The 22,390-nt window shown below is 37.4% G+C and overlaps 1 protein-coding gene across 3 annotated transcripts in view; it reads right to left on the reverse strand.

The window, feature by feature from the left end:
- LOC5566991 (flocculation protein FLO11) overlaps nt 1-22,390 on the reverse strand; it is a 360,699-nt gene that overhangs the window by 2,659 nt on the left and 335,650 nt on the right. The gene's annotated exons all lie outside the window — the stretch shown is intronic.

Below are 22,390 nucleotides of genomic sequence, written 5' to 3' on the forward strand. Positions count from 1 at the left end.
TTGTACCAGGCGGATGAACGGTATCGTTTTTCGTTCCCGGAATTCCCCTGGAAGAATCTCCAACAATGCTCATTTTTCAGTTAACGATCGCTTGCTCAAGAATCATATCCATCAGGAAGATAATAATCATGTTCATTCACAAGATAATTTTCTTCCGTCGGGTAACCGTTCGATATTTTAAATTCGAATGGAAATACCAAAGGAAATTTCTATGCCAATGTTGTTACAGGTGATTTCAATTCGTCCCTTTAAATTCTCTTCCTACGAATAACCGTTCAATTTATTCAAATCAAATGTAAACATCCATGCATGTGCTTCCACATGTAGCTTCTATTCCGTGTCTTCATAAACGGGAAATCCCAACAGAAAATAAAAAAAAGTACCTGCTTTTAGTAACTGGTCTCCCTCTAATTTTGATCTTTTAACTGAACAATTGAATCAAAATGATTGATGCAAAACCACAACTATAGCTGAAGCAGTCCGAGTCGGTGTAAAATTTACTAATAAAATTGGCATTGAATTACGCTTCTCTAATGGATCCAAATATATTTTGAATATTTGCAACTGGATTGCTCTTTGTCAAATCCAGAAAAATAATCCTTCATGAATTTTTCCGAATAACACACGATAAATATCCCTTGTCATCCTTTCACAAACTTTCCCGGTATTCAACCAATTCAATTCAATTGCTTAAAGAGAATTCGCATGGGAATTATTTCCGTTCTTTTTCTGTGCTTATTCCAAGAAATCTTTTCCAGTTTTCACCGAGTTCCTCATGGGGCTCCCATAAAAAATCATTCCCGGGTAGTCCCGGATAGTTAGTAGTTATCGTTCGATAGATTTTTCCTGAAGTTTCTTTAGGCTTTCTCAGATTATCAAAAAATTTCTCGATTCTACCAGAGAATTTTAGAATTTTTATTTTCAACATTTCTCCAGGAAGGACCTATACATGCAATTGATTTTAAAATATCATCCAGTTATTCATTGATTAGTTGTGTGAGAATTTTGCAAAGAGATTTTAAATAAATTACTAAGGTATTCTAGGAGCTTCACCACAATAATCTTCAAGATCACCAAGCAAGGATCTTTTCCACAAATTCTTCAGAGAGTTCACCAACAATTTTTCCAACTTTCCTTTGAGGTTCTCTCTAAAGTTTCTTTTCAGATTTCTTCAACAAATATTTAAGAAAACCTCTCGAAAATTATTCAAGTATTGATGAAAAATTCACATCAAAATTATCCAAGACTTCTCGCAAGAATAAAACATTAAATGATTGTTTCAGGTGTTTCTTTAAGGAAGTCCCCGCATATACACTCCTGTGCATAAGTTTGGGTTCACCCCCTCAACAACATACATGGCTTCGTGAAGCCCAAGCAGGACAGTTCGGTTTTGCGTCGTCCGATTGATTTTGCTGACGGATTCGCGCGTATTTTCGTTGCCGGAGAATTTTTTCCCCTGTTTTGCAGTAGTGTGTGATCCTTTGACTGCGACGCTTGCTCCTGCGGGGGCGGGTGATGCGGTCAGGATCGAACGTGTTACGCGTGGAGTGCGGTGAAAAAGTGTATAGTATTTTACGGAAACCCCAGTGCGGCGACGGAGAAAAACTGCTTCACATCCTGGTAAAATCGTTCTTTATTATTGTTTACTTTACTCACTTATTACCAATTCAAACTAAATACGTGCCAGGGTCGAAAATATAATTTTCGATTCGGGAAGTGTAAAAACATTGCATATATCCATTTGATATCTGGATGTTTTTATGCGGGGCTTACTGTAAATGAAAATGACCTCAGAATGTGTGTGTATTTACTGCCATTCTTGAAATGGGTCGTTGGAATTTCAGTAGAGCTATCACCTTTCATCTCCTGGGCTAAAATTGTCTGCAGATATAAAGATATCGAAGGGTATTATTAAATACATGCATACAATTTTCTTCCATAAAAGCATTGCCGGCCAGTGGGAGGTGGATTGTATCACACACACACACACACACCCCCCCTCAAAAACATACAAAAGTGTTCTGTACATATCTCTGTGATTACACGTCCAATTGAAACTCTCTAAGCCGCATTCGAAAGGCAAAGAGTTATTCTTAATTCGTATGTATTTTTCCAAAAACATTCTTTGAACTTTGTTTACTAAATTTTTACTTAAAGTTGTGACATTTTTCATAAAACACGCTGAAAAATCATATCTAATTTCCTCAGCATTGGATCGACCAAAATTTTTAATCAAAGTGTCATTAGAATCGTAATCTTATATTCTTTGAAGAGACCCCACGAAATTTTGGCGGAAAAATCTGGAAAGTATTCAAAAGCAATGAAGCAGTCAGTCAAGTCATCGTGCAAAAGTTTGGGTTCACCTGAGCCGCACGCACATCATTTTTGTCCTATATCACTGCCATATTTCAACCGATTTTAATAGTTTAAAGCTTTTATGAGCGCAAATGATGGCGCGTACATGATTGGTTTGAGATTTCACAGATTTGAGTAAGTTCAGGTGAACCCAAACTTTTGCACGATACACCATACTGAGGGGTGAACCCAAACTTTTGCACGATGACTTGACTGACTGCTTCATTGATTTTGAATACTTTCCAGATTTTTCCGCCAGAATTTCGTGGGATCTCTTCAAAGAATATAAGATTACGATTCTAATGACACTTTGATTAAAAATTTTGGTCGATCCAATGCTGAGGAAATTAGGTATGATTTTTCAGTGTGTTTTTTGAAAAATGTCACAACTTTAAGTAAAAATTTAGTATACAAAGTTCAAAGAATGTTTTTGGAAAAAAAAACATACGAATCAAGAATAACTCTTTGCCTTTCGAATGCGGCTTAGAGAGTTTCAATTGGACGTGTAATCACAGAGATATGGACAGAACACTTTTGCATGTTTTTTAGGGGGTGAACCCAAACTTATGCACGGGAGTGTATGTCTGCATATTTTCGCAAAAAAATCTCCAAGTGTTTCTTACGCAATCTCTTAAGCTCAATATCATGTTGCAACCTGCAATCCTCCAAGAATTCCTCTCAAAAATAATAATTATTTTTTTCATAAATGGCTGCATGAGAATATAAAAAAATAATAAATATTCCTTTAAAGTTTCTAGCAGAATACGATCAACTTTTTTTTTAAAACACTACCGCGAATATATGCAGAGATTACTCGAGCAATTTGATAAAGGGATTTCTTCAGAAAATTATATTATTGTTTCTCCCTGGGATATCGTCTTAGGATTCTTCTGAAAAAAATACTGTTCATCCAATTAGTTTCCAAAAAAATTTTTTTAACTGCAGTTCATCATTACTTTTTGAAACAGCAGATTCATCTGAGGATTTTATTAAAGAAAGTTCTCAACAGATTTACTAAACGAGTTTGAAATTTATTTTTGAACTTCTCATATTAATTGCCCGAAATTCCATCAGGTATACTTTTAAATTCTAGAAATCGCCTTGTAATTGTTTTCGAATGTTTATCCCGGGATTCTTTCATAAATAACAATAGGAAATCTATCTACGCCCCATTTCTGGTTCAAAAAACTGCTCCAGGAATGCTTCAATATTTTGTAGGAATATCTTTACAAATAATCCACGAATCACTCCATATTATTTTTTTTAAATTCTAAAAAAAAAGTGTGCTCTAATGAATTCAAATCAGATTAAAAGAGAAACCTCAAAGTTTGAGCTAAACATATTAGGATTTAGAGGTGGCGCAAACGTCTTGAAGATTAATTTTTAAACTTTAATAAATGGCTTTCAGTGAATTCACCATAACTTCGTTAATTTCTAAATCTAATTAAATTATATGTATAAAATTTTGTAGAACCCAAAAAAAAAAACTAAAATCGCAACTAGTCTTGGTTAAAAACAACCTTTTTTCCAATTGTTTCCTCATTTTACTGGAAAAAATCAACTTTGTTTGACCATAACTTCATGAATGCTAAATCGATTCCAAATCTTTTACCATGTTTTTAAAGCAAATTCAGTTGTTTTCAAACTTTTCATACAACACATTGTTCTGAAAAATTGTTTTGACTTAGTTATTCATGAAAAACTACTCAAAAACATGATTTTTTAATGAAAAAATCAAATTTCTTTGGATTATTTGAGTTTTTTATTGAATAACTTGGTCGAAACAATTTTTTAGTGAAATGTGATGTATGAACAGTTTGTAAACAACTAAATTTGTTTCAGAAACACGTAAAAAGATTTGGAATCGATTACGTATTTATGAAGTTATGGTCAATCTAAATTTCATCTTTAGTAAAGTGAGGAAACAATTGGAGTAAACAACTTTTAACTAAAACTAAAAGCTTTGATTTTAGACAAATTTGATGCTCTACAAAGTTTTCATAAATTTAATTTAGAAGGAAATCATGCTAAAAGTTTTAAAATTGGTTGAAAAATAACAAAGTAATGGTTACTTCACTTAAGGTCATTTTTTATATCTTGAAAACTTACCTTCAAGTAGAATGCGCCAGCACTAAATGTTAATATTTTTGGCTCAAAGTTTGAAGTTTCTCTTTTTATGTGATTTGAATTCAGAAGGGCACACTAATTTTTGATTTTGACAGCTTTTGAAACATAAGCCGCACCCTACTCCATATCCATATGTAAATTTTATCAGATTCCTAAAGTAACACGTACCGTTTTGTCTCAAATTCCGAACAGACTCTTATTCCGAATACTCGGTTTTTGTAGGGCGATTTTGTTGAGATGTTTCGCTGAAATATGTCACCCCTTTACTAGAAAATGGCAGTCAACTTCAATTCAATTTTAACGTCTTTAAATATGTTTTTTACTTTAGGAGTTGTAATGATTCTCTAGTATGATGTCAGCAAAGCTAGCTCAGATCAATTTATTTGCAAAATTATTTATTTGAATACAGTTTATTGGTGCTGTTCGGAATTTGAATCAAGATATTCAAAATGTAAGACAGAATTAACACAGTTTTCGGCATTTGAGTCAAAATGTTGTTCCATACTATTATGTGGAAACAATACTAAAACAGTTCAAATAAACATTTTAATCTGCACACTCAACGGTTAGCAGTAAGACTTTGCATAGAAATTAAAATTTTCACAAATATCAGCTAATTTAAGACTACCAGATGCATTTGAAGGCACTGCTGGCCTTAAATGTTCGGAATATGAGTCAAAAAGGTAAAAAATAGATAATTGAAGAATTGAAAAATTGTAATAATTCAACTAGCTATGTAGTTTGAAAGCGCGTACAATTCCAATTATGGACTTACTAGTCCAATAGAAAATCAAGTTACTCAGGACTTCGGAAACATTCTCAATCAAGAGAATGTTTTCAAAAATTCCTAAGAGACTGATTTGGAAGAAGTGAGAACTATTATTAAAAAAAAAAACAAATACATCCTCATCAAGAAACTTCCAGAGAGTAGCTTATCTTTCATGGTTGATATCACGGTGCTCCCCTGACCGTTATTATCAGAAAAATCTACATCAAATCTGTGCTCACCAGTCGTTTTCTATAGCTATGCTGCATGTCTGGGCAAAATTTCAAAAAAATCGTAGGGCCTGTTTTGAAGTTACGCCCTTTTGATTGTATCAGTCCAAATATTCAAAGGATATCTGGGCTATTTATACGAATTTTCACTGGCCATCAAATGAAATATACAATCAATATTGTTTTGCAAAATCTGTGTATTTGGTTATTTGTAATATATGAGTGGAGTTTAGAATGAGAATATCGGCGAAATTTTGTGTTACGCCCTTTTGGAAGTGTAACTAAAACAGTTAAGCATATTTTAATGTATTTAATTACATATTGCACTTACATGCCGTTAGCGTTTTTCACAAATAACTGATTTTTCAAAGGCTCAAGCACTATAAGGCATTGCAATGCCAATTTAATCATGTAACCAAATTAGTTTTTGTAGCACAATATTATGGATAGAATGGTGATTCGAATGCAACATGCAACTCATTGGTACCAAAATGTAGGTATACGTTAAAGAATATTTTCAGGCTTGAGTATTCTTTTATAGGTAGCCATCCTTCAAATTTGGTTAAGTTTTTCAGTGAAAGTGGCGTATGGAAGAAAATGAAATTAACGACGTAAAAAGCAAAGATACAAAAAAAAACAAAATAATGCTAGACTGATGCAAATTTTGAAGTTTTTGCTCCCCTATGCATAAACGATTTCAATTATGGTGAAAATCATTCTCCCAAAATTTGAAATGATTTGGAAGAAATTTGGTTGTGCACACGCCATTTGAAGTTTATATGGAAATTACTATGGGAAAGGCAAATCTTTTGTGTGTAGCCCCTATCTCTTCGTCCTAATATTTTATGGAAAAGTGAACAAACTCTTCTCATGTGAAATGTTCCCAGCTACCATTTTGCCGAAGACCACATTTGTTATTATTGATAACAAAGTCTGAATCATGCTGAGATTACTTTCAGAGCAACACTGCTTTTTTGCTGTAGAACATAGTAGCCTGGATTACTTTGATCTATTCTTCCCGCCAGGAGCTCCACTGCACAGTGGGACGGATTGAGGTTTTAGGAGGAAAGATGGATCTCACGCCTTCAATTGTAATTTTACGTAAAAATAATGTTCTACAAAGTTGTTTCTAATATAAAAACAATTTTTTTAGTCAGAACGAAAATTAGGGTGGCCCTATGTTAAAAAAGATAACCATCAAAACTTTTTTTATTTACGGAATATTGATATAGTTTGTTCTACAAAGTTGAAGATCGAAAAATTTCAAACTGATTTGATAAAAAGTTTTTTTTCTAGCTCAAAAATTGACCGTTTTAGAGCATTTTTCGCTATTGATGTAGGGTGGCCCATCAAAAATTGTGTTTTTTTGTGTTTAATTTTTATTATTTCAAGTTTCTTAGTAAAATTGTCTTCCCATTACTTTCAAGACTAATTGAAACGCAAACATAAAAGATATAGCTAATGGAAACAAATAGATACAAGGATCTTTTTGTAATGAAAATTTAATTTACTTCCTTGGACATAAAGTTTCATCGATACTAATACATACGATATACGAATGCAAAATGAGAAATATGGCAAAGAAAGCTCTCAGTTAATAACTATGGAAGTGCTCCTAACAACAATAACCTGAGAAGTATGATCTGTTCTGGTAAGGACGCGATGCAAAAAAAAGAATATTGATACCATTTTTTTCTGATGAAAAGTTAAAGACTTTTTGATAACCAAAAAAAAAAACATGTTTATATGTTTGTATAGTTGGGAAAACAAAATGAATTGTGTTGACATGACGATAGTGTTTGTCAGCTTAAAAATGTGAATAATCGTATTACACTTCGGCGGATCTGTTTGCTAATGATATGACTGGTTCATATATTAATAACCGTTACTAACTGATTTCTGAAGGAACTCCCAAATTTACTATAATGTTCAATTTTCAGGCATGGCTATCTCTAAATTATAGCCTTAACTAATCAAAACATCTAAACATGATCAAATAATGCATATAGTTATTCTTCTTAATCTAGCCTTGAAAGTCAGCGTCATAATCAGAAATCGTACTCTAGTAATATACCGTTCCAGATACGATATATCTCCTACAATGGACAAATTACTAGTAATTTGTCGGTGGACAAATTACTAGTAATTGAGCATTCGTTACTTCCAATCAGAATGTTTCCCAAAGAGTTAGTTTTTATTCCGATTTAAAGCCGAAAGATGATAATAGAGCGATATTCATAACTGAAAAGGCAATAGATGGCTCTTTTTCAGTGGTAGTAAAAACGAAATCCTGAAGCCAAGAAAGCACCACGGAAGATGAACTGAGCACAAAAAGTTCTGTATTCACTTTACACTTGATTTCTTATCACTATTTTTTTGATCCAGCTTCCTAATTGCAAGTAATTTACGTTTTCCATTATTTTCCATACGTTTTGACAGTTCTTCGACTACCATTCTTCCATGCGCTTGTGTTGAAAGTTTGAGAAATTTAAGAATCCAGCGTAGCGCGATCAGTGGGTGACATACAAACAACAGTGCCGTCGCCCGGCGGCCAGTGAAAGAAACTGAATGTTAAAAAGGTTGTTGCCTGTACTTTTTGCCGCTGGCGCCAACTGTTAGCGGTTATGAACGAAGTAAACAGTCGTTACCCTATTGTCATTCAAAAAAAAAATCTTTTTTTGCCCCAACTACATTTACATGTAAAAAAAAACGTTTGTTTTTCATGAAAAATGTTTATAACTATTCACCGACAAAATTGTATAGGCCTTAAATTATGCGTCTCAATCGTCTAAAGATGAAGGAATGACAACTTTGATGAGATATCTAAAAATAAAAAAGAATATAGCACAAAAACCTATTTTTGAAGGGCCACCCTACATCAATAGCGAAAAATGCTCTAAAACGGTCAATTTTTGAGCTAGGAAAAAACTTTTTTTATCAAATCAGCTTAAAATTCTCCGATTTTCAACTTTGCTTTCAGCTATGTCAATATTCCTTAAAATAAAAAAGTTTTAATGGTTATCTTTTTTACATAGGGTCACCCTAATTTTTGTTCCTACCAAAAAAATTGTTTTTATATTATAAACAACTTTGTAGAACATCATTTTTACGTAAAATCGCAATTGAAGGCGTGAGTTCCATCTTTCCTCCTAAAACCCCTATCCGTCCCACTGTGCACTGTTGCCTGCCGAACAGTTGGTGAAGCATGTAAAATGCAAACCCACTTTATGATGATGAATAACAATTTTTCATGACGTCCAATCAAAATGTGGTCTTCGTCAAAGTTGTAGCTAAAAGGATTTTGCATGAGAAGAGTTTGATCACTTTTCCATAAAATATTATGACGAAGAGTTATGTGGCTGAACACAAAAGTTTGGCTTTTTCCATATAAACTTCAAATGGCGTGTGCACAGTCAAATTTCTTCCGAATCATTTAAAACTTTGGGAGGATGCTAATTACCATAATTGACATCGTTCAAGCATAGGGGAGCCAATATTTCAAAATTTGCATCACTTTAATGCAGCATAGCTATAAAAAACGACTGGTGATCACTGATTTGATGGAGATTTTTTTATGATAATAACGGTCAGGGGAGCACCGTGGATATATTTAACAATTGTTTTCAATTGGCATATTTTCCTGATAAATGGAAAAATGCTAAAGTTGTAGCAATTTTGAAACCAGACAAAAATCCTGCAGAAGCTTCTAGCTATCGTCCAATCAGTTTGCTTTCCTCCATCAGTAAACTTTTTGAAAAGGTTATTTTGAACAGAATGATGGCCCACATCAGCGAAAATTCAATTTTTGCCAATGAACAGTTTGGATTCCGCCATGGACATTCGACCACTCATCAACTTTTACGTGTAACAAATTTGATCCGTTCCAACAAATCTGAAGGCTACTCTACTGGTCTTGCTCTTCTAGACATAGAAAAAGCATTCGACAGTGTTTGGCATGAAGGTTTGATTGTAAAATTAAAAAACTTCAATTTTCCAACATACATTGTTAGAATAATTCAAAGTTATCTGTCAAATCGTACACTTCAGATTAATTATCAGAACTCCAGATCTGAAAGACTTCCTGTAAGAGCAGGTGTTCCTCAAGGTAGCATTTTGGGACCAATTTTATTCAATATGGTCACATCTGACTTACCTGAGTTACCTCAGGGATGTCAAAAATTCTTGTTTGCGGATGACACAGGCCTCTCCGCCAAAGGACGAAGCCTGCGTGTCATCTGTAGTCGATTGCAAAAAAGTTTGGATATTTTTCCTTCATACTTGCAAAAATGGAAGATATCTCCTAATGCTTCCAAAACTCAACTAAAAATATTCCCACATAAACCAAAAGCTCTTTATTTGAAACCTTCAAGTAGACATGTTGTCACGATGAGAGGGGTTCCAATAAATTGGTCAGATGAAGTTAAGTATCTAAGGCTCATGCTAGATTTAGCTTTCAAAAATCTCATTGAGGACATTCAAGCCAACTTTAACAAATATTTAAAATGTTTGTATCCACTTATTAACAAAAAATCGAAACATTGTCTTAAGAACAAGCTTTTGGTCTTCAAACAAACGTTGTCGTTTTAAAAATTCCAAGGTCAATCTCCATTAGAATCGTTCGTGAATTCACCACGAACCAAAAATAGCGCTCCAAATCGCCACAGATAAGCAGTCACCGCCGATCCAAAAGCCAAGGAGTTAAAAAATGCACCCCGTTATTACGACCCGAACCAGTGCCGGTAATGGTAGGATCGTGACGATGTTAGCCCGAGGCGCGTGCCGCTAAATCCTTTCGCCTTATGATGCCTGCGAAGGGTAGCGAGGGGAAAGACGAGATGATGATGATGATGCGATGCTTATGCTGCTGCCGCCGTTGTTCATGTTATTGCGAGCTCATTGTGCTGTCCTCTTGCATATACCTACCTGTTTCTCGCTCTCCACATACACACATATCGTGTGTTCTGCTCCGCTTCCAACATTCCAATCAAGGAGAGCCTCCCCCCCGTTAGGGGGTGGTGAGCGAGGTGCAAGAAGTGCAGAAGATTACCACCATATAGACACGCTGATCTGCATATTGCATGCGAGAGGCTCAGCTCAAGTGGAGTAGGATTGCGGATCGAGAGCGCCAACTCGAGCGCTGATCCGAACCGTAGAATGCAGTTTATGGTTTAGGATAGGATATGTTTTAAGCCGTGTCTTGCTTGGCTTGGTCTTGTTGCTCCGCTCCGGGTTTCATCAAAACCGCGTTGCCCTGATTTCTTGATTGCTGCTGCGGCACGGTGCATGGTTTAGAGAGAGAGCCTATTATTAGCTATGTGCGGTTTGAATGTTTTTATGGAATCTTACAATGTGGTTTATCGCTGAAGTTAAATTGGATGAAACACATCGCCTTGAATTGGGCACCTAAGCCTTGGAAAATAGAACAATCTGAAATCATTAGGAAATACAATGTGAAGCATTGGAATTTTTCAATTCACACTTAGTGTTGCCCAAACAATGAAATCTTGAATTTATATAAACCCAAATCCTCCAACGAATGCTATATCCTTCCTCTATACAATGCTTCTAAGCTTTTCCAAGGGAAATATGTGACATGAAATAACTATGATTTATAAAAAAATAGGCTTTTCACAAACTGTAAAGCTAGCTAGCGTACGAGGGGTCCACCAATTTGAGAAAACCGAAACCACCCCCCAACCCTTAGTTTTAGCATATACAAGCGATCAGTGACATAAAATTGGAATTATAGCGATGGGTGCCGATGGCGGCCTTATTCCATCGAGAATTTGTCATTATGAATCATTATGGTATATGTTCATTTGCATTTACAAAATTATTTATAGAATAAATTGAGCAAATATGTCAGCATACAAGCTATTAAATTCACATGCACCAAAACAATTAAGTATTTATTTTCAACAGTTAATATTTTAAAAACCTGATTTTCTATGCTATTTTCAAATTTGTAGGCATTGACAAATTATATCTTTAGATATCTTTTTGTTTAAACAATAATTCTGATAAAACAATACTGTTGGAATGAAAAGCCTCATTATTCATAAATTTACGCTATCTTTCCTCGGGTTAAAGCCCGGGAACCATCGCTAACAATCCCTCAAACCTATGATCATAGAGCATAAAGCCCCGGCTAATCCCGAAACGCTTCCTGTGCTGCTCATCATCCGATTCCAAAGCTCTGTTATCATCATCATCATCACCATGATCGACGTCGTCTTCGTGCTACGGAAGCGTGCGCAGGCGAGTGCCTCGCACCATTAATTTGAACATGGATAAACATTCCCTCGGCGGCGGTTCGGTGGCTGCACACAGCATAAAGTCTGATGCACCTTTCAACACAACACGGGGAGCTGCTGACTGCAATGTGCATCCATCGATCGGCTGCAGCACGCTGCCAGACATTTGTTTGCAGTCGAAAGGGCAGAGCCGTGGCTGCTCATCAGCAGCCAAAGCCAATTTTTTATGTTGATTGTGTATGCACAGTAATTATGCTGGAGTTGCAGCAGCCCGCGTGCCCACGGAGAAATATAGTGGGGCACTTTTTCGAACCCTCTGCTCTGCTGCAATTGCAGCTCCGAATTGGTTCGGTTCGATTGCCTCTCGGCAGAGTATCCCTACCTTGATTCAGGAAAGCGTGCTCGCCACAAATTACTCAATGAAAAACGGGGGCCCCAGACAAACACACAGTTCAGAGAAGTTGCTAATGGCGGGGCCGGTCAGCCCAAATGGCCCCCCTCTGAGTTGTTGCCTATTGGAAGATTTAGTACAACGTGCGCACTAACGTTGTAATTCACTGGATAGATAGCCGTAGTTGAGCTTGAGCTGTGGTGGAACGGGAGCAATAGCACGTTAGTCATGCGGAGTAGCGTGGGTTCGTTTCCTACCGGGCATGGGAGTTGAACGCTGTGAACGGTGTGCTTTCAGCAGGATTTGTGAGAAAGGACATCTGCTTAAGAGTTTATTAACAAATTATTTAACGATGAAATTGGACGATTCCTACACCCACCCACCGACTCATAACGCTTATGCATGAACATTGATCAACTTTTGAATGAGCTTCAACATTTCGAGAAAAGCCACCCACCCTCTTCGGCGTTATGAAATTATTTAATTAATAGATTCTTAGAGTTTAAAAAAATCGCTTTGTCAGAAAGTCTGAGGGCTCTAACTTCCAAACGAAAGCTTAGTATGTAACAAACAAACTTTTGTATTGAGAAAACTATAGAAACGTACGTTTAGAGGTTGATATTGATTAAACAAGTCTGTGATTAATATTAGCTAAAACCATCCGTTTATCATGACATTTAGCAAAAACTAACGAAAAAAGTCACATTTCTTTTCTCAGTATACCTTGAACAACCCCAAAACGCATAAAATTAAGGGTTTGATATCTCCGCCAATTTTTTTTATTAGTATTTCACATCTTTTCTAAAGAATTATTCGAACGTTGTTTTTGATACTCACTTTTGATTGTTTAAAACAATAACGTCCATAAAAACAAAGTTTTTGAATAAGTATGCTAAAAGTTTGTCCAAAACATACATTGGATAATATTTTCCCAGCTTTCCCCGATGAATCCGCGTTCCATTATGAAAATAATAGATATCACAATATTTGGCTGAACTTAATTTATTTAATAAAAGTCAAAAACCTTGAAGTTTTTGTCAATCTAAACGAGGCAACCTCTCAACACTGATTCTCAGTGATTTTTCCCATACAAAAGTTTGTTGGTAGCATCTTTAGGTACCTTTTTGAAGCCCAAAAGTTTTATGACAAAGATAAATTTTAAAACACACTTATCTGTATAAGTTTTGTTTTCGAGGCAATCTCATACACGGTGTTTATACTATTGGATGTAAATCTTCGTGATTTGACGTTTCGAACATACCTTCAAAAATATTGTATTCAAAATTCAACATCAAAGCAACATGTGCGTCAAATTTATATTTATATTATAAACTGTTGGATTCGAAAGTATTTAACGATTTCCCTTGTTTTGGGCTCTGTCGTCTCTTTGAAAATCCTTCAATTTTCATTCAGACGAATTCCATCCAGAATGAGTCGAATACAAATGAAAATCGTGCTCGACCTTCTTCGATTTAGATTAAATTTTACACATGTTCTAAGTATAATAGAATAAGTGTTTTCCAAAGAGAAATCGACCATTTTGACTCCAGAATAACTTTTTGAAATGGCCTATCCACTGGAAAGCAAGAAAAAACTATATAGGGTGCAGAACTACTTGAACACTTCCATGATTTTCTTTGGCATGAAGGGTTTTTCTGGATTGGATTGTCTGAAACTTTACAATAATTATTGCAAAGTTTCAGACAATCCGATCCAGAAAAACTCTTATTGGGGCCAAGTATAAGCTTTACAGCTTTCAAAAAACCGCACTGCCGAAGTGAAAGTGCCAAGAATATGATCCGGCTCCCTACACTGAAAACATAATTTAATTTTTATTATGCAGAATTTAAAAATACAACTTAAATTTCAAACCACACAAAAACCCCATTTTGATTATTTTTATTTATTTTTTTTTCAATTCTATACCGTTTTGATTCATATTACGGACAGCTTCAAATTCTGAACACTGCACTTTGTATGGGAAACATTTCACACGAAATGTTTCAATTTTTGTCGTTCAAAAGTTCTCACCTTCGAGGCTCGATTTGTTAAGCATTTTCCATACTTATCTATGAGAATTTATAATGTGCAGCTGCTTTAGACGTCTCTTTAGTGGTTTGACAGTATCAGTTGCTGATTTGACTTCTCCAATTATGATTTTTATGAGCTGTCCGGAATTCGAATCAAAGTGCCCGGAATATGAGACAAAAGTAAGGGAACGTCCGGAATAAGAATCAGAAAAATCTCACACATTTATGTCTATTTAAAATTATTCATGTCGCAGAATCAAAATCTTCACTCACCATTCAAAAGTTTAGTGTATTGAAGGTTCGATAACGCGAAGGATTCATGCAGAATGATTTGTTTTATATGCTTTTGGATGAGTTATACCTCACTGAGTCCTTAAGTGTCCGTAATATGAATTAAAACGGTATATAGTACACAGATGCTTGGAACAACGTTTCATGATGTAGACATTTTTAATAAATAAGTTTTCCAAGAACGAGTTTCGATTTTTTAAAATTTGTTATTTTTTGTCAGAATAAATACGTTTTGATGATACAATAAAAGGCTCAAAATTATTCTACACCATAATGTTTATCATGACCCGTTCTCTAGAAGTAGCGACTTCAATGAAAAAAAATAATAATTAAACAATAAAGTATGCCATTTCTTGTTACTCGCGTGCTCGATCAAGAAAAAATATTCAGTAGAGAAATATCGAGAACCTATGAGCCATTTCACGAAGCTGGGAGTAAAGTTTGCCTTTTCAATCACCGTCATCAGTTTTCGCGATGATGATGGTTAATAACTGTGGCATTCCTAGCGTAGCTTTTCAAACAGGTGAAAACTTAAATGGAGAATATTTATTATTAGAATATTTCTGATCACAAAAGTACCTTTTTAGGTGAAATATGCATTAGCGTAACTTGAGCTCAAATCTAGAGGGGACTTTAATTTAAAATTTAGGTTTATGATAAAAAATAAATCAGTGCATATTTTTTCCTTGTTGTTCACTACAACTGCTCTATAGAACATTTTTCTCTAAAATCTACAGTTTCGGAACCAGAATTTTTTAAATAAATTGCATGCAAAACTCATGGGCCATTTTCAAAAGTTATTCTTGAGTCAAAGTGATCAATTAATCTATGAAAAATACCTGTTCTACTTTAACGAAAACATGTGCAAAATTCAATGCAAATTGAAGATGGTCGAGTTCTGTGACTGACCGAGGAATTTGTTTTAGTCCTCATTGATCCGAGGCTGAATCCAAATCGGAGCAAATTGAAATAGACTGCACAATCTGAATGAAAACTATACAAACAATTACATAGCATTTTCAACTAAAATACATTTCAAGTATCTTTAACGTAAATTAGAGGATATAGGGCAGTGATGCTCAGGCTCATTTTTCAATCACCTGTATTCCTGATCAAAAATAGTTATCCGAATCGATCAGTGTGCTTTTCATGATAACTTCAGGGGTAGTACAGCCTCCTGACTAGAGTTGCTTAATATCAATCATATCAGCTGATGGCTGATGGTCTAAAACTATCAATATCACTTGCGAGCTATCAATATCACTTTGATTTGACAACCAACAGCAGTGATGCGACATCGCACTCTAGATCAAAATCACTGCAGAATGAGTGGTCACGTGGTCATTATCCATGCTATAGATGTTTTTCAGTAACCAACATATAGTTTTAATCTATCTGTAACACTGTCGAAAATATCGTACCGATGAATTGCCATTTTATCTACTTAATTTAAAGCTAAACTTAACCTATCAGTGATATCCATAGTCTGAATGATCCGATTTGTATCGCATTCGGCCTGTACAAATCAGCAAATTTTAAGCATTGATAGTGACATCGAGCAACACTGCACCTGACGCAAAATTGTACGAAGCATGTCACATTTAGAACATCCAAAGGACCAGGGATTGAATCCTGTGAAAATTGAGAGAATCTCTCGCGTATCGCTCTCTGTAACTATCATAATATGCTGCACATTATGAGAGACTGTTTATCGTATACTGCTACAACTTTGATCAGATTGGGGGGATAGTAGTGCATGATAAAACCCCTCTTAACATGCTCCAAACCTGGGGGACACTGTTGCTATTGGACGTTCGTGGATGGTTTATCGTGCCAATAAAGAAAAACACCTACCCCCAACGGTAAACTAGCAAAAAATGGATTTTATCATCGCTCTCTCTTCGAGGCTCTCATTCGTTGCTTCCATTTTTCAGACTTGTTACAACTTGCGACACATTGACGATCGTAGACCGCAACAGATGGGATGTTTTTCTTTGCTTGCTTTGATAGTGCTTCATACTCAAATGAGAGCGATTTCTGCAATGCCTGCAAAGGACACATGCAGCGCATTTTGGCCACCACGGATATAGGGGAATTTACGTATTCTCGTCAGTTTAAGCCGCTACAGCGCTTCTTTTGCAATTATTCGCGTTTGTCTGTATACATTTATGCGCTGCTCAATCCTCTATCGACTTACATGGACAGAATTGTTAAAAGCTTTTTGGAATCGCTTCGAACAGGTCTTGTCAGTGTGACTATTGTCAGCATCCTTATTCTCTTCGGCAGGTTTCCCATAAGAACTGCAGGGGAATCTCTTCGACAGCTCCGAATCAGCCGCGTTTCGAGGCGAATTCGTTCGAATTGATCACATCTTTGGTGAAATTATTTGTTCAGGCTTGGAAATCTCGTCAATGGGAAGCAGACAGAACAAAGAATCAATGAATTAATGAACTTTTCTTCACACATTTGAATATGCATTTATGGCAACACATCGCTAAGAGGTAACCTCAATGCGTTTCAATAACATTACTTCCGTAGGTTTTAACCTATCCTCTATTCATGTATCTATTCTAGTTGAGCTTTACTTTCATTTCCCTAGAAAAAAAAATCAAAATCTCCGAGAGGGTTCTAGAATACCACATTATTCAAGTGGGAGGTGCAGAATTAACGGTCAAGTTTTTTCGTTAACTAGTACAGCTAATTGGTGCGTCAGGAGTTAAAAATTAATATTAACCTCCTTTTCCCGGTCAGCCTAGGTAGTCGCGTAATGCCTGTAGCGATTGTTTCAATTGGCTAAGAAACAACACTATGAACTGCCTGTTCCGGTAATAAAAGTTACTCTCATAGGTGACCCCTAATTCATGGTGTGATGCGTACCGTGGCTAGGAATGAAAGGGTGGTCTTAATAAAACCTAATCGCTAACGGGGCCTGTGGAGTACAGGGCGCTCCCTGGAGTATTGTGCCCTTCCTGTGTGCTACCCGGAGCAATGGTGCAGGTGACCTTATGTTTTTTTTTTCGAGATAATCAGCTGCCCTTCTTCAGTCTCAAGCCTGAGGCTAAATAAGGGTGGGAATATGAATATGCTGTATTTAGTTTAAATATCACCTATATGGCTGCGTTTCACACAGTGCATTCTGTGCTTTTTCGCCATTGGTGACTTTTAATAGGTACCGGTCTGTTTTTTTCGTTGCTAGTCTTTTTTGAGCTTAGACTGCCAAAAGCCTACTTAGTTTGGGTAGTGGCTACGGTTAGGACAGCTCAGATCAATATTCAGCATAAAAGAACAGCAACGATCAATCATCGCAGACTCATGCAAAATGTCACAGCTCAAGGGGTGCTAGTTCAAGAACCATACTTTCGTAAGGGATAACTTTTATCTACGTAACCTCGTGAACCCAGGTTTTGCTATTTTCAGCAAACATGAAATGGCGAACTCGCGTGTCTCGTGCATTCGTGCATGTTAATGAAGCAATCGTTGCTACACTCATTTCTGAGTTAACAGCCAGAGCTGTATGTGCTGTAACAATTGATGTTTATGTTAGTGACCACAATAGGAAGCACGTCTATTGCTCGTGTTGCGACGGGAATTCATCTCGTCACTTTTTTTACGGACGCTGGGACAAAAAACCGTTCTTCAGTATTGTGCTCAACAGATACTCAAAACTAAAATATATTCACATTACCCAGCCAACATATTTGTTCACATAACTGAGAATCAACTCAGTAAAGTGAACGCTTATCCGTGAAATAAATGATTGTTTAAAATGCATAGATTTCCTCTATGTGGACATAAGTGGAGGCCATATACGTGCATTCCAGAAAATGCAGTGTAGGAAATACAACTTCAGACGAGTTCGTTTGGTGCTTTCTATAATTTCGTACATGATTGTGTTTTGCTCTTTATATGAGTTTGTTTTTACAAACAAATAAAATATAAAAAGGTAAAATAAGTGGGTGCAAGCTTCCATGCAATGATCTTGAGATCGCTAATCATATATGCTACCACTGTTCCGTTCAGTCACTGTTGAATGACACGGAAATCTGGCAAATATAAATCCAACAATGTAGCCCATCGGCGGGTACGTCTACTCCATCTATACTGCCCTTCACGTTCAAGAGAATTTGTCGTTGGTACATCTCGTGAATACATCAGTTTGCTTCAATAATTGACACAGCTTTAACATGTTTTGAAATAATTAATTTAATTCTCATTTGATAATGATACCATTACAAATTAGGTAAAACCAAATAGAGGGAAATGAAATGTACGAATTTTCTCTATTCGCATACATTTGGGGGCCATATAGGGTGGTTTGGTGTAATATGGCCCAACGGGGCAATACACCTCCCTTTCATTAGTTGGCACCGACTTCTGTAACTCGGCAACCGAAGTGGATCTCGCCATGGAAGTTGACGAAGAGCAAAGCGAATAAAGCGGTGCTGTATTGATTCAATCCTGTCAGAGCCGTTCTGGTAGTAGGGATTCCAAACTACACTGCAGTATTCAAGTGTTGATCGAACCAGCGAGCAGTACAGCGATTTCAGACAATATACGCTAGTAAAATCTTTGGCAACGCGAAATATGAAGCCCAATGTCCTCGATGCCTTCGCAACTACGTACGCCACATGATGCTTAAAAGTGAGTTGTGGGTCAAGAATCACTCCAAGATCTTTCACACTATCAACGCGCTGAATCACAGTGTTGAAGAGTTCGTACCGGAAAACTACAGGTCTACGAATACGGATAAAAGAAATCACAGAACATTTTCCGGGATTAACGGTCATTCGATTCAGGGTGCACCAGCTGGCAAATGCATGAAGATCCTGCTGAAGGCACATTGCGTCGTAGTCCGAATGAATTCGTCGATAGATCTTTAAATCATCTGCGAAGGATAACCGAGGCCCCTTGAGAGTGTAATGAACATCGTTGAAATATATCAAAAATATTAACGGTCCCAAGTGGCTGCCTTGAGGAATTCCGGATGTAGCTAGAAATTCATTGGATTGAAAACCTTCAATGGTAACCGTCAGTTTACGTCCAATGAGGTACGAATGGAGCCAGCGTAGCATGTTGCCGCTAATGCCGAACCTTTCCAATTTAGCCGTTGCGATAGCGTGGTTAATCTTATCGAAAGCGGCTGTCAAGTCGGTATAGATAGCGTCCGTTTGCGCTCCCTCTGCGAAACTGTCAGCAATGTGCGACGTTAGGCGTATTAGGTTGGTGGCCGTCGATCTACCCGAGATGAATCCGTGTTGATCGTCGCTTAGGTGATTCTTACAATGTGTCATCAGTGGGTCCATTACCACGAGCTCGAACAGTTTGGAGATGGCACACAAAGACGAAATCCCTCGATAATTATTGACGTCTTTGCGTTCGCCCTTTTTATGCACGGGAAACATGGAAGCATTTTTCCATAATGACGGAAAGACTCCGCTAATAAGGGATAAATTAAACACCTGTCGAATAGGAACGAGCAAGCTATCAATATGCCTCTTCAGGAAAGCAGAAGGAATGCCATCCGGACCAGCTTTCATCGTCGATTTCAATTGAGAGGCGGCTCGGGAAATCATGTCATCGTCGACGGTGAGTGTAGCCCACGAATCGTTGACCAACGGAACGTTGCTGGCGGCTTGAGTAACGAGTACCTCAGGAATTACTTCATCACAAAAAGTGCTAGAAAACTTTTGAGCGAAGAGTTGACAAACGCTTTGAGGCTCTGAAGCGACATCTCCATTTAAAAACAAAGTTGGAGGCAGACCAGACACTTTTCTCTGCTCATTCACGTACCTCCAAAAAGATTTCGGTTTTGCTGTAAGGTCTCGTTGAACTTGTTGCTGATAACGATTGAAGCAATGCCGACTTGTTCTCTTATAGGCGGCATTTAACTTAACATATTGCTCGCGCATCCGCGGAGTAGGGTTTTTGGTGTAGCGTCTTAATGCGGTTCTCTTAGCAGTTTTCATCGTGCGAAGCTCCCTGGTTTGCCATGGCAAACCCTTGCTGGCAAGAGTTTTTTTGGGAACATGCCTCTCGATCACGTGTTCGAGAATGTGAGCAAGAGTCGAAGCAGCATTGTCCACGTCACGAGTGTCGAGAACTTCTGTCCATTCAACGGCGGCGAGGAATTCCAGAATGCCTTCATGGTCAGCTTTTGCGAAGTCATACGTCACTTGGGCGATTGATTCACGTGTACTATAATGCTGGACGATCAGCTTGAGAACCAGAGGAGGATGGTGGTTGACTTGCTTAACCAATGATGAGGGCGCATTGGATATGGGCGGAGCGACATCTTGAGCACTGACGAAGCAAAGATCGAGGCTTCGGAGATTCTCATTGGTTACGTGGTTGATCTGTCGAAGAGTTGCTGTACTGTAGCCATCGAGAAGTCGAGAAGCGGCGGAGTGGACGTGTGAATGGTTCATATCTGGGTGAAGGAACCCATTGCCAGATGATACCCAAGATATTCCAGGTAAGTTAAAATCGCCAAGCACAACGATTTCATCCATGGGCTTTTGCGATTTCGATCACGGACATAACAGACTGCAGGTGAGTTTCAATCAGCGTCTCATCACGCGCTCGATCGGGTGGAATGTAAATACCGCACAGAAATAAGCTGTGACCAAAGAACTGAACGTGCACCCATAATTGCTCGGTGCTACACCAAAGATCATTTTCGATAATATTGGCCTTAAGTTTCTTCTTCACCGCGATCAGGACGCCACCCCCGGTAGACTTACGACTGTTTCTTGGGTTGCGGTCACAGCGGAAGACTTCGTATTCCGGTGTGAAAACCTGGGTTGAAATAGTGCGTGTGTCGAGCCAGGTCTCAGTCAGCACAATAATATCGTAGCAGTCGTCGGATGTCGCTAAGAGGTATTTGTCTACGTCGCAGTTCATTCCGCCAGCGTTCTGATAATAAATCAGCAAATCGTCACTCTTCTTAGCATTCGCAGATATCGCATCTTATGAGCGTTACATGTTCTGGAATTTAAAACGATGGACGGCGAGGGAGCATTGTCAATAATGGAAGAGTACTCGCCTGAGGTTGCAGAGTGGAAGACTCCCGTACCACAACCGACCGCAGGACCGGGACGGCTATGAAGAACGGTGACTGCATTACGCTCGACTGGGTCAGAAAGGGCCGGGAGCTTCCATGAGGCTTTCTACAGTGCGGCCCGGTTGTTGACCATTCGAAGACATGACTGGGTTGCATTTAGGAGTAATTGATGTTACATCGGCGGCGGATAGAGAGCTGAAATTTGGCAATTCATCACGGAAAGAACGTCTGGTATAACACGCATACTTGCCTGGAAGTGCAGGCTGGGAGACCCCTTCCAAACCACCGTAAACAGGACCATTTTCACGATATGGAGATTTTGGTGGAATAATTCCAAGATAACTTTGGATACATTTCTACAACGCTGTGCAACTTTTTTCTACGGGAGGGGCACATTTCCCGGGATGTTTTGATACGTCAATATTTGAACCGTTCACAAAAAAACATCTTGTACCCTTTTTCAGAAACAATAAAAATACTTCTATAATGCATTTGCTACTGTGATAGAGCACTTTTTCCTTAGGGGGCGTTTTACACCTTGTTACCTTACATATATTTAAGACAAATTATCATGGCCAATACAACTTTAGACAAGTTGATTTGGCGCTTATTATGACTAACATGTATGACAGTGTTTTGCACTTTGTATGATTTAATTTTTACAAACATAGCAAAAAAACATAAATGAAAATCGTGAGACAGGCTTGCAGCCTAGTGACGATCATCAATCAAGTTATTACAATAAGAATTCATATAAGTCAGAAATGTTTTTTCATAAGACCTAAGTATCTTTTCCTGTGTCGTGTGGTTTTCAGAGAATAAACGTAGGTGTGCAGCAGTAACAGGTAAGACTAGGGAAAAAATACTGTTTGATTTATGACCCCAA

This window comes from Aedes aegypti, chromosome 2 (assembly GCF_002204515.2).
Source record: "Aedes aegypti strain LVP_AGWG chromosome 2, AaegL5.0 Primary Assembly, whole genome shotgun sequence".
NCBI lineage: Eukaryota > Metazoa > Arthropoda > Insecta > Diptera > Culicidae > Aedes > Aedes aegypti.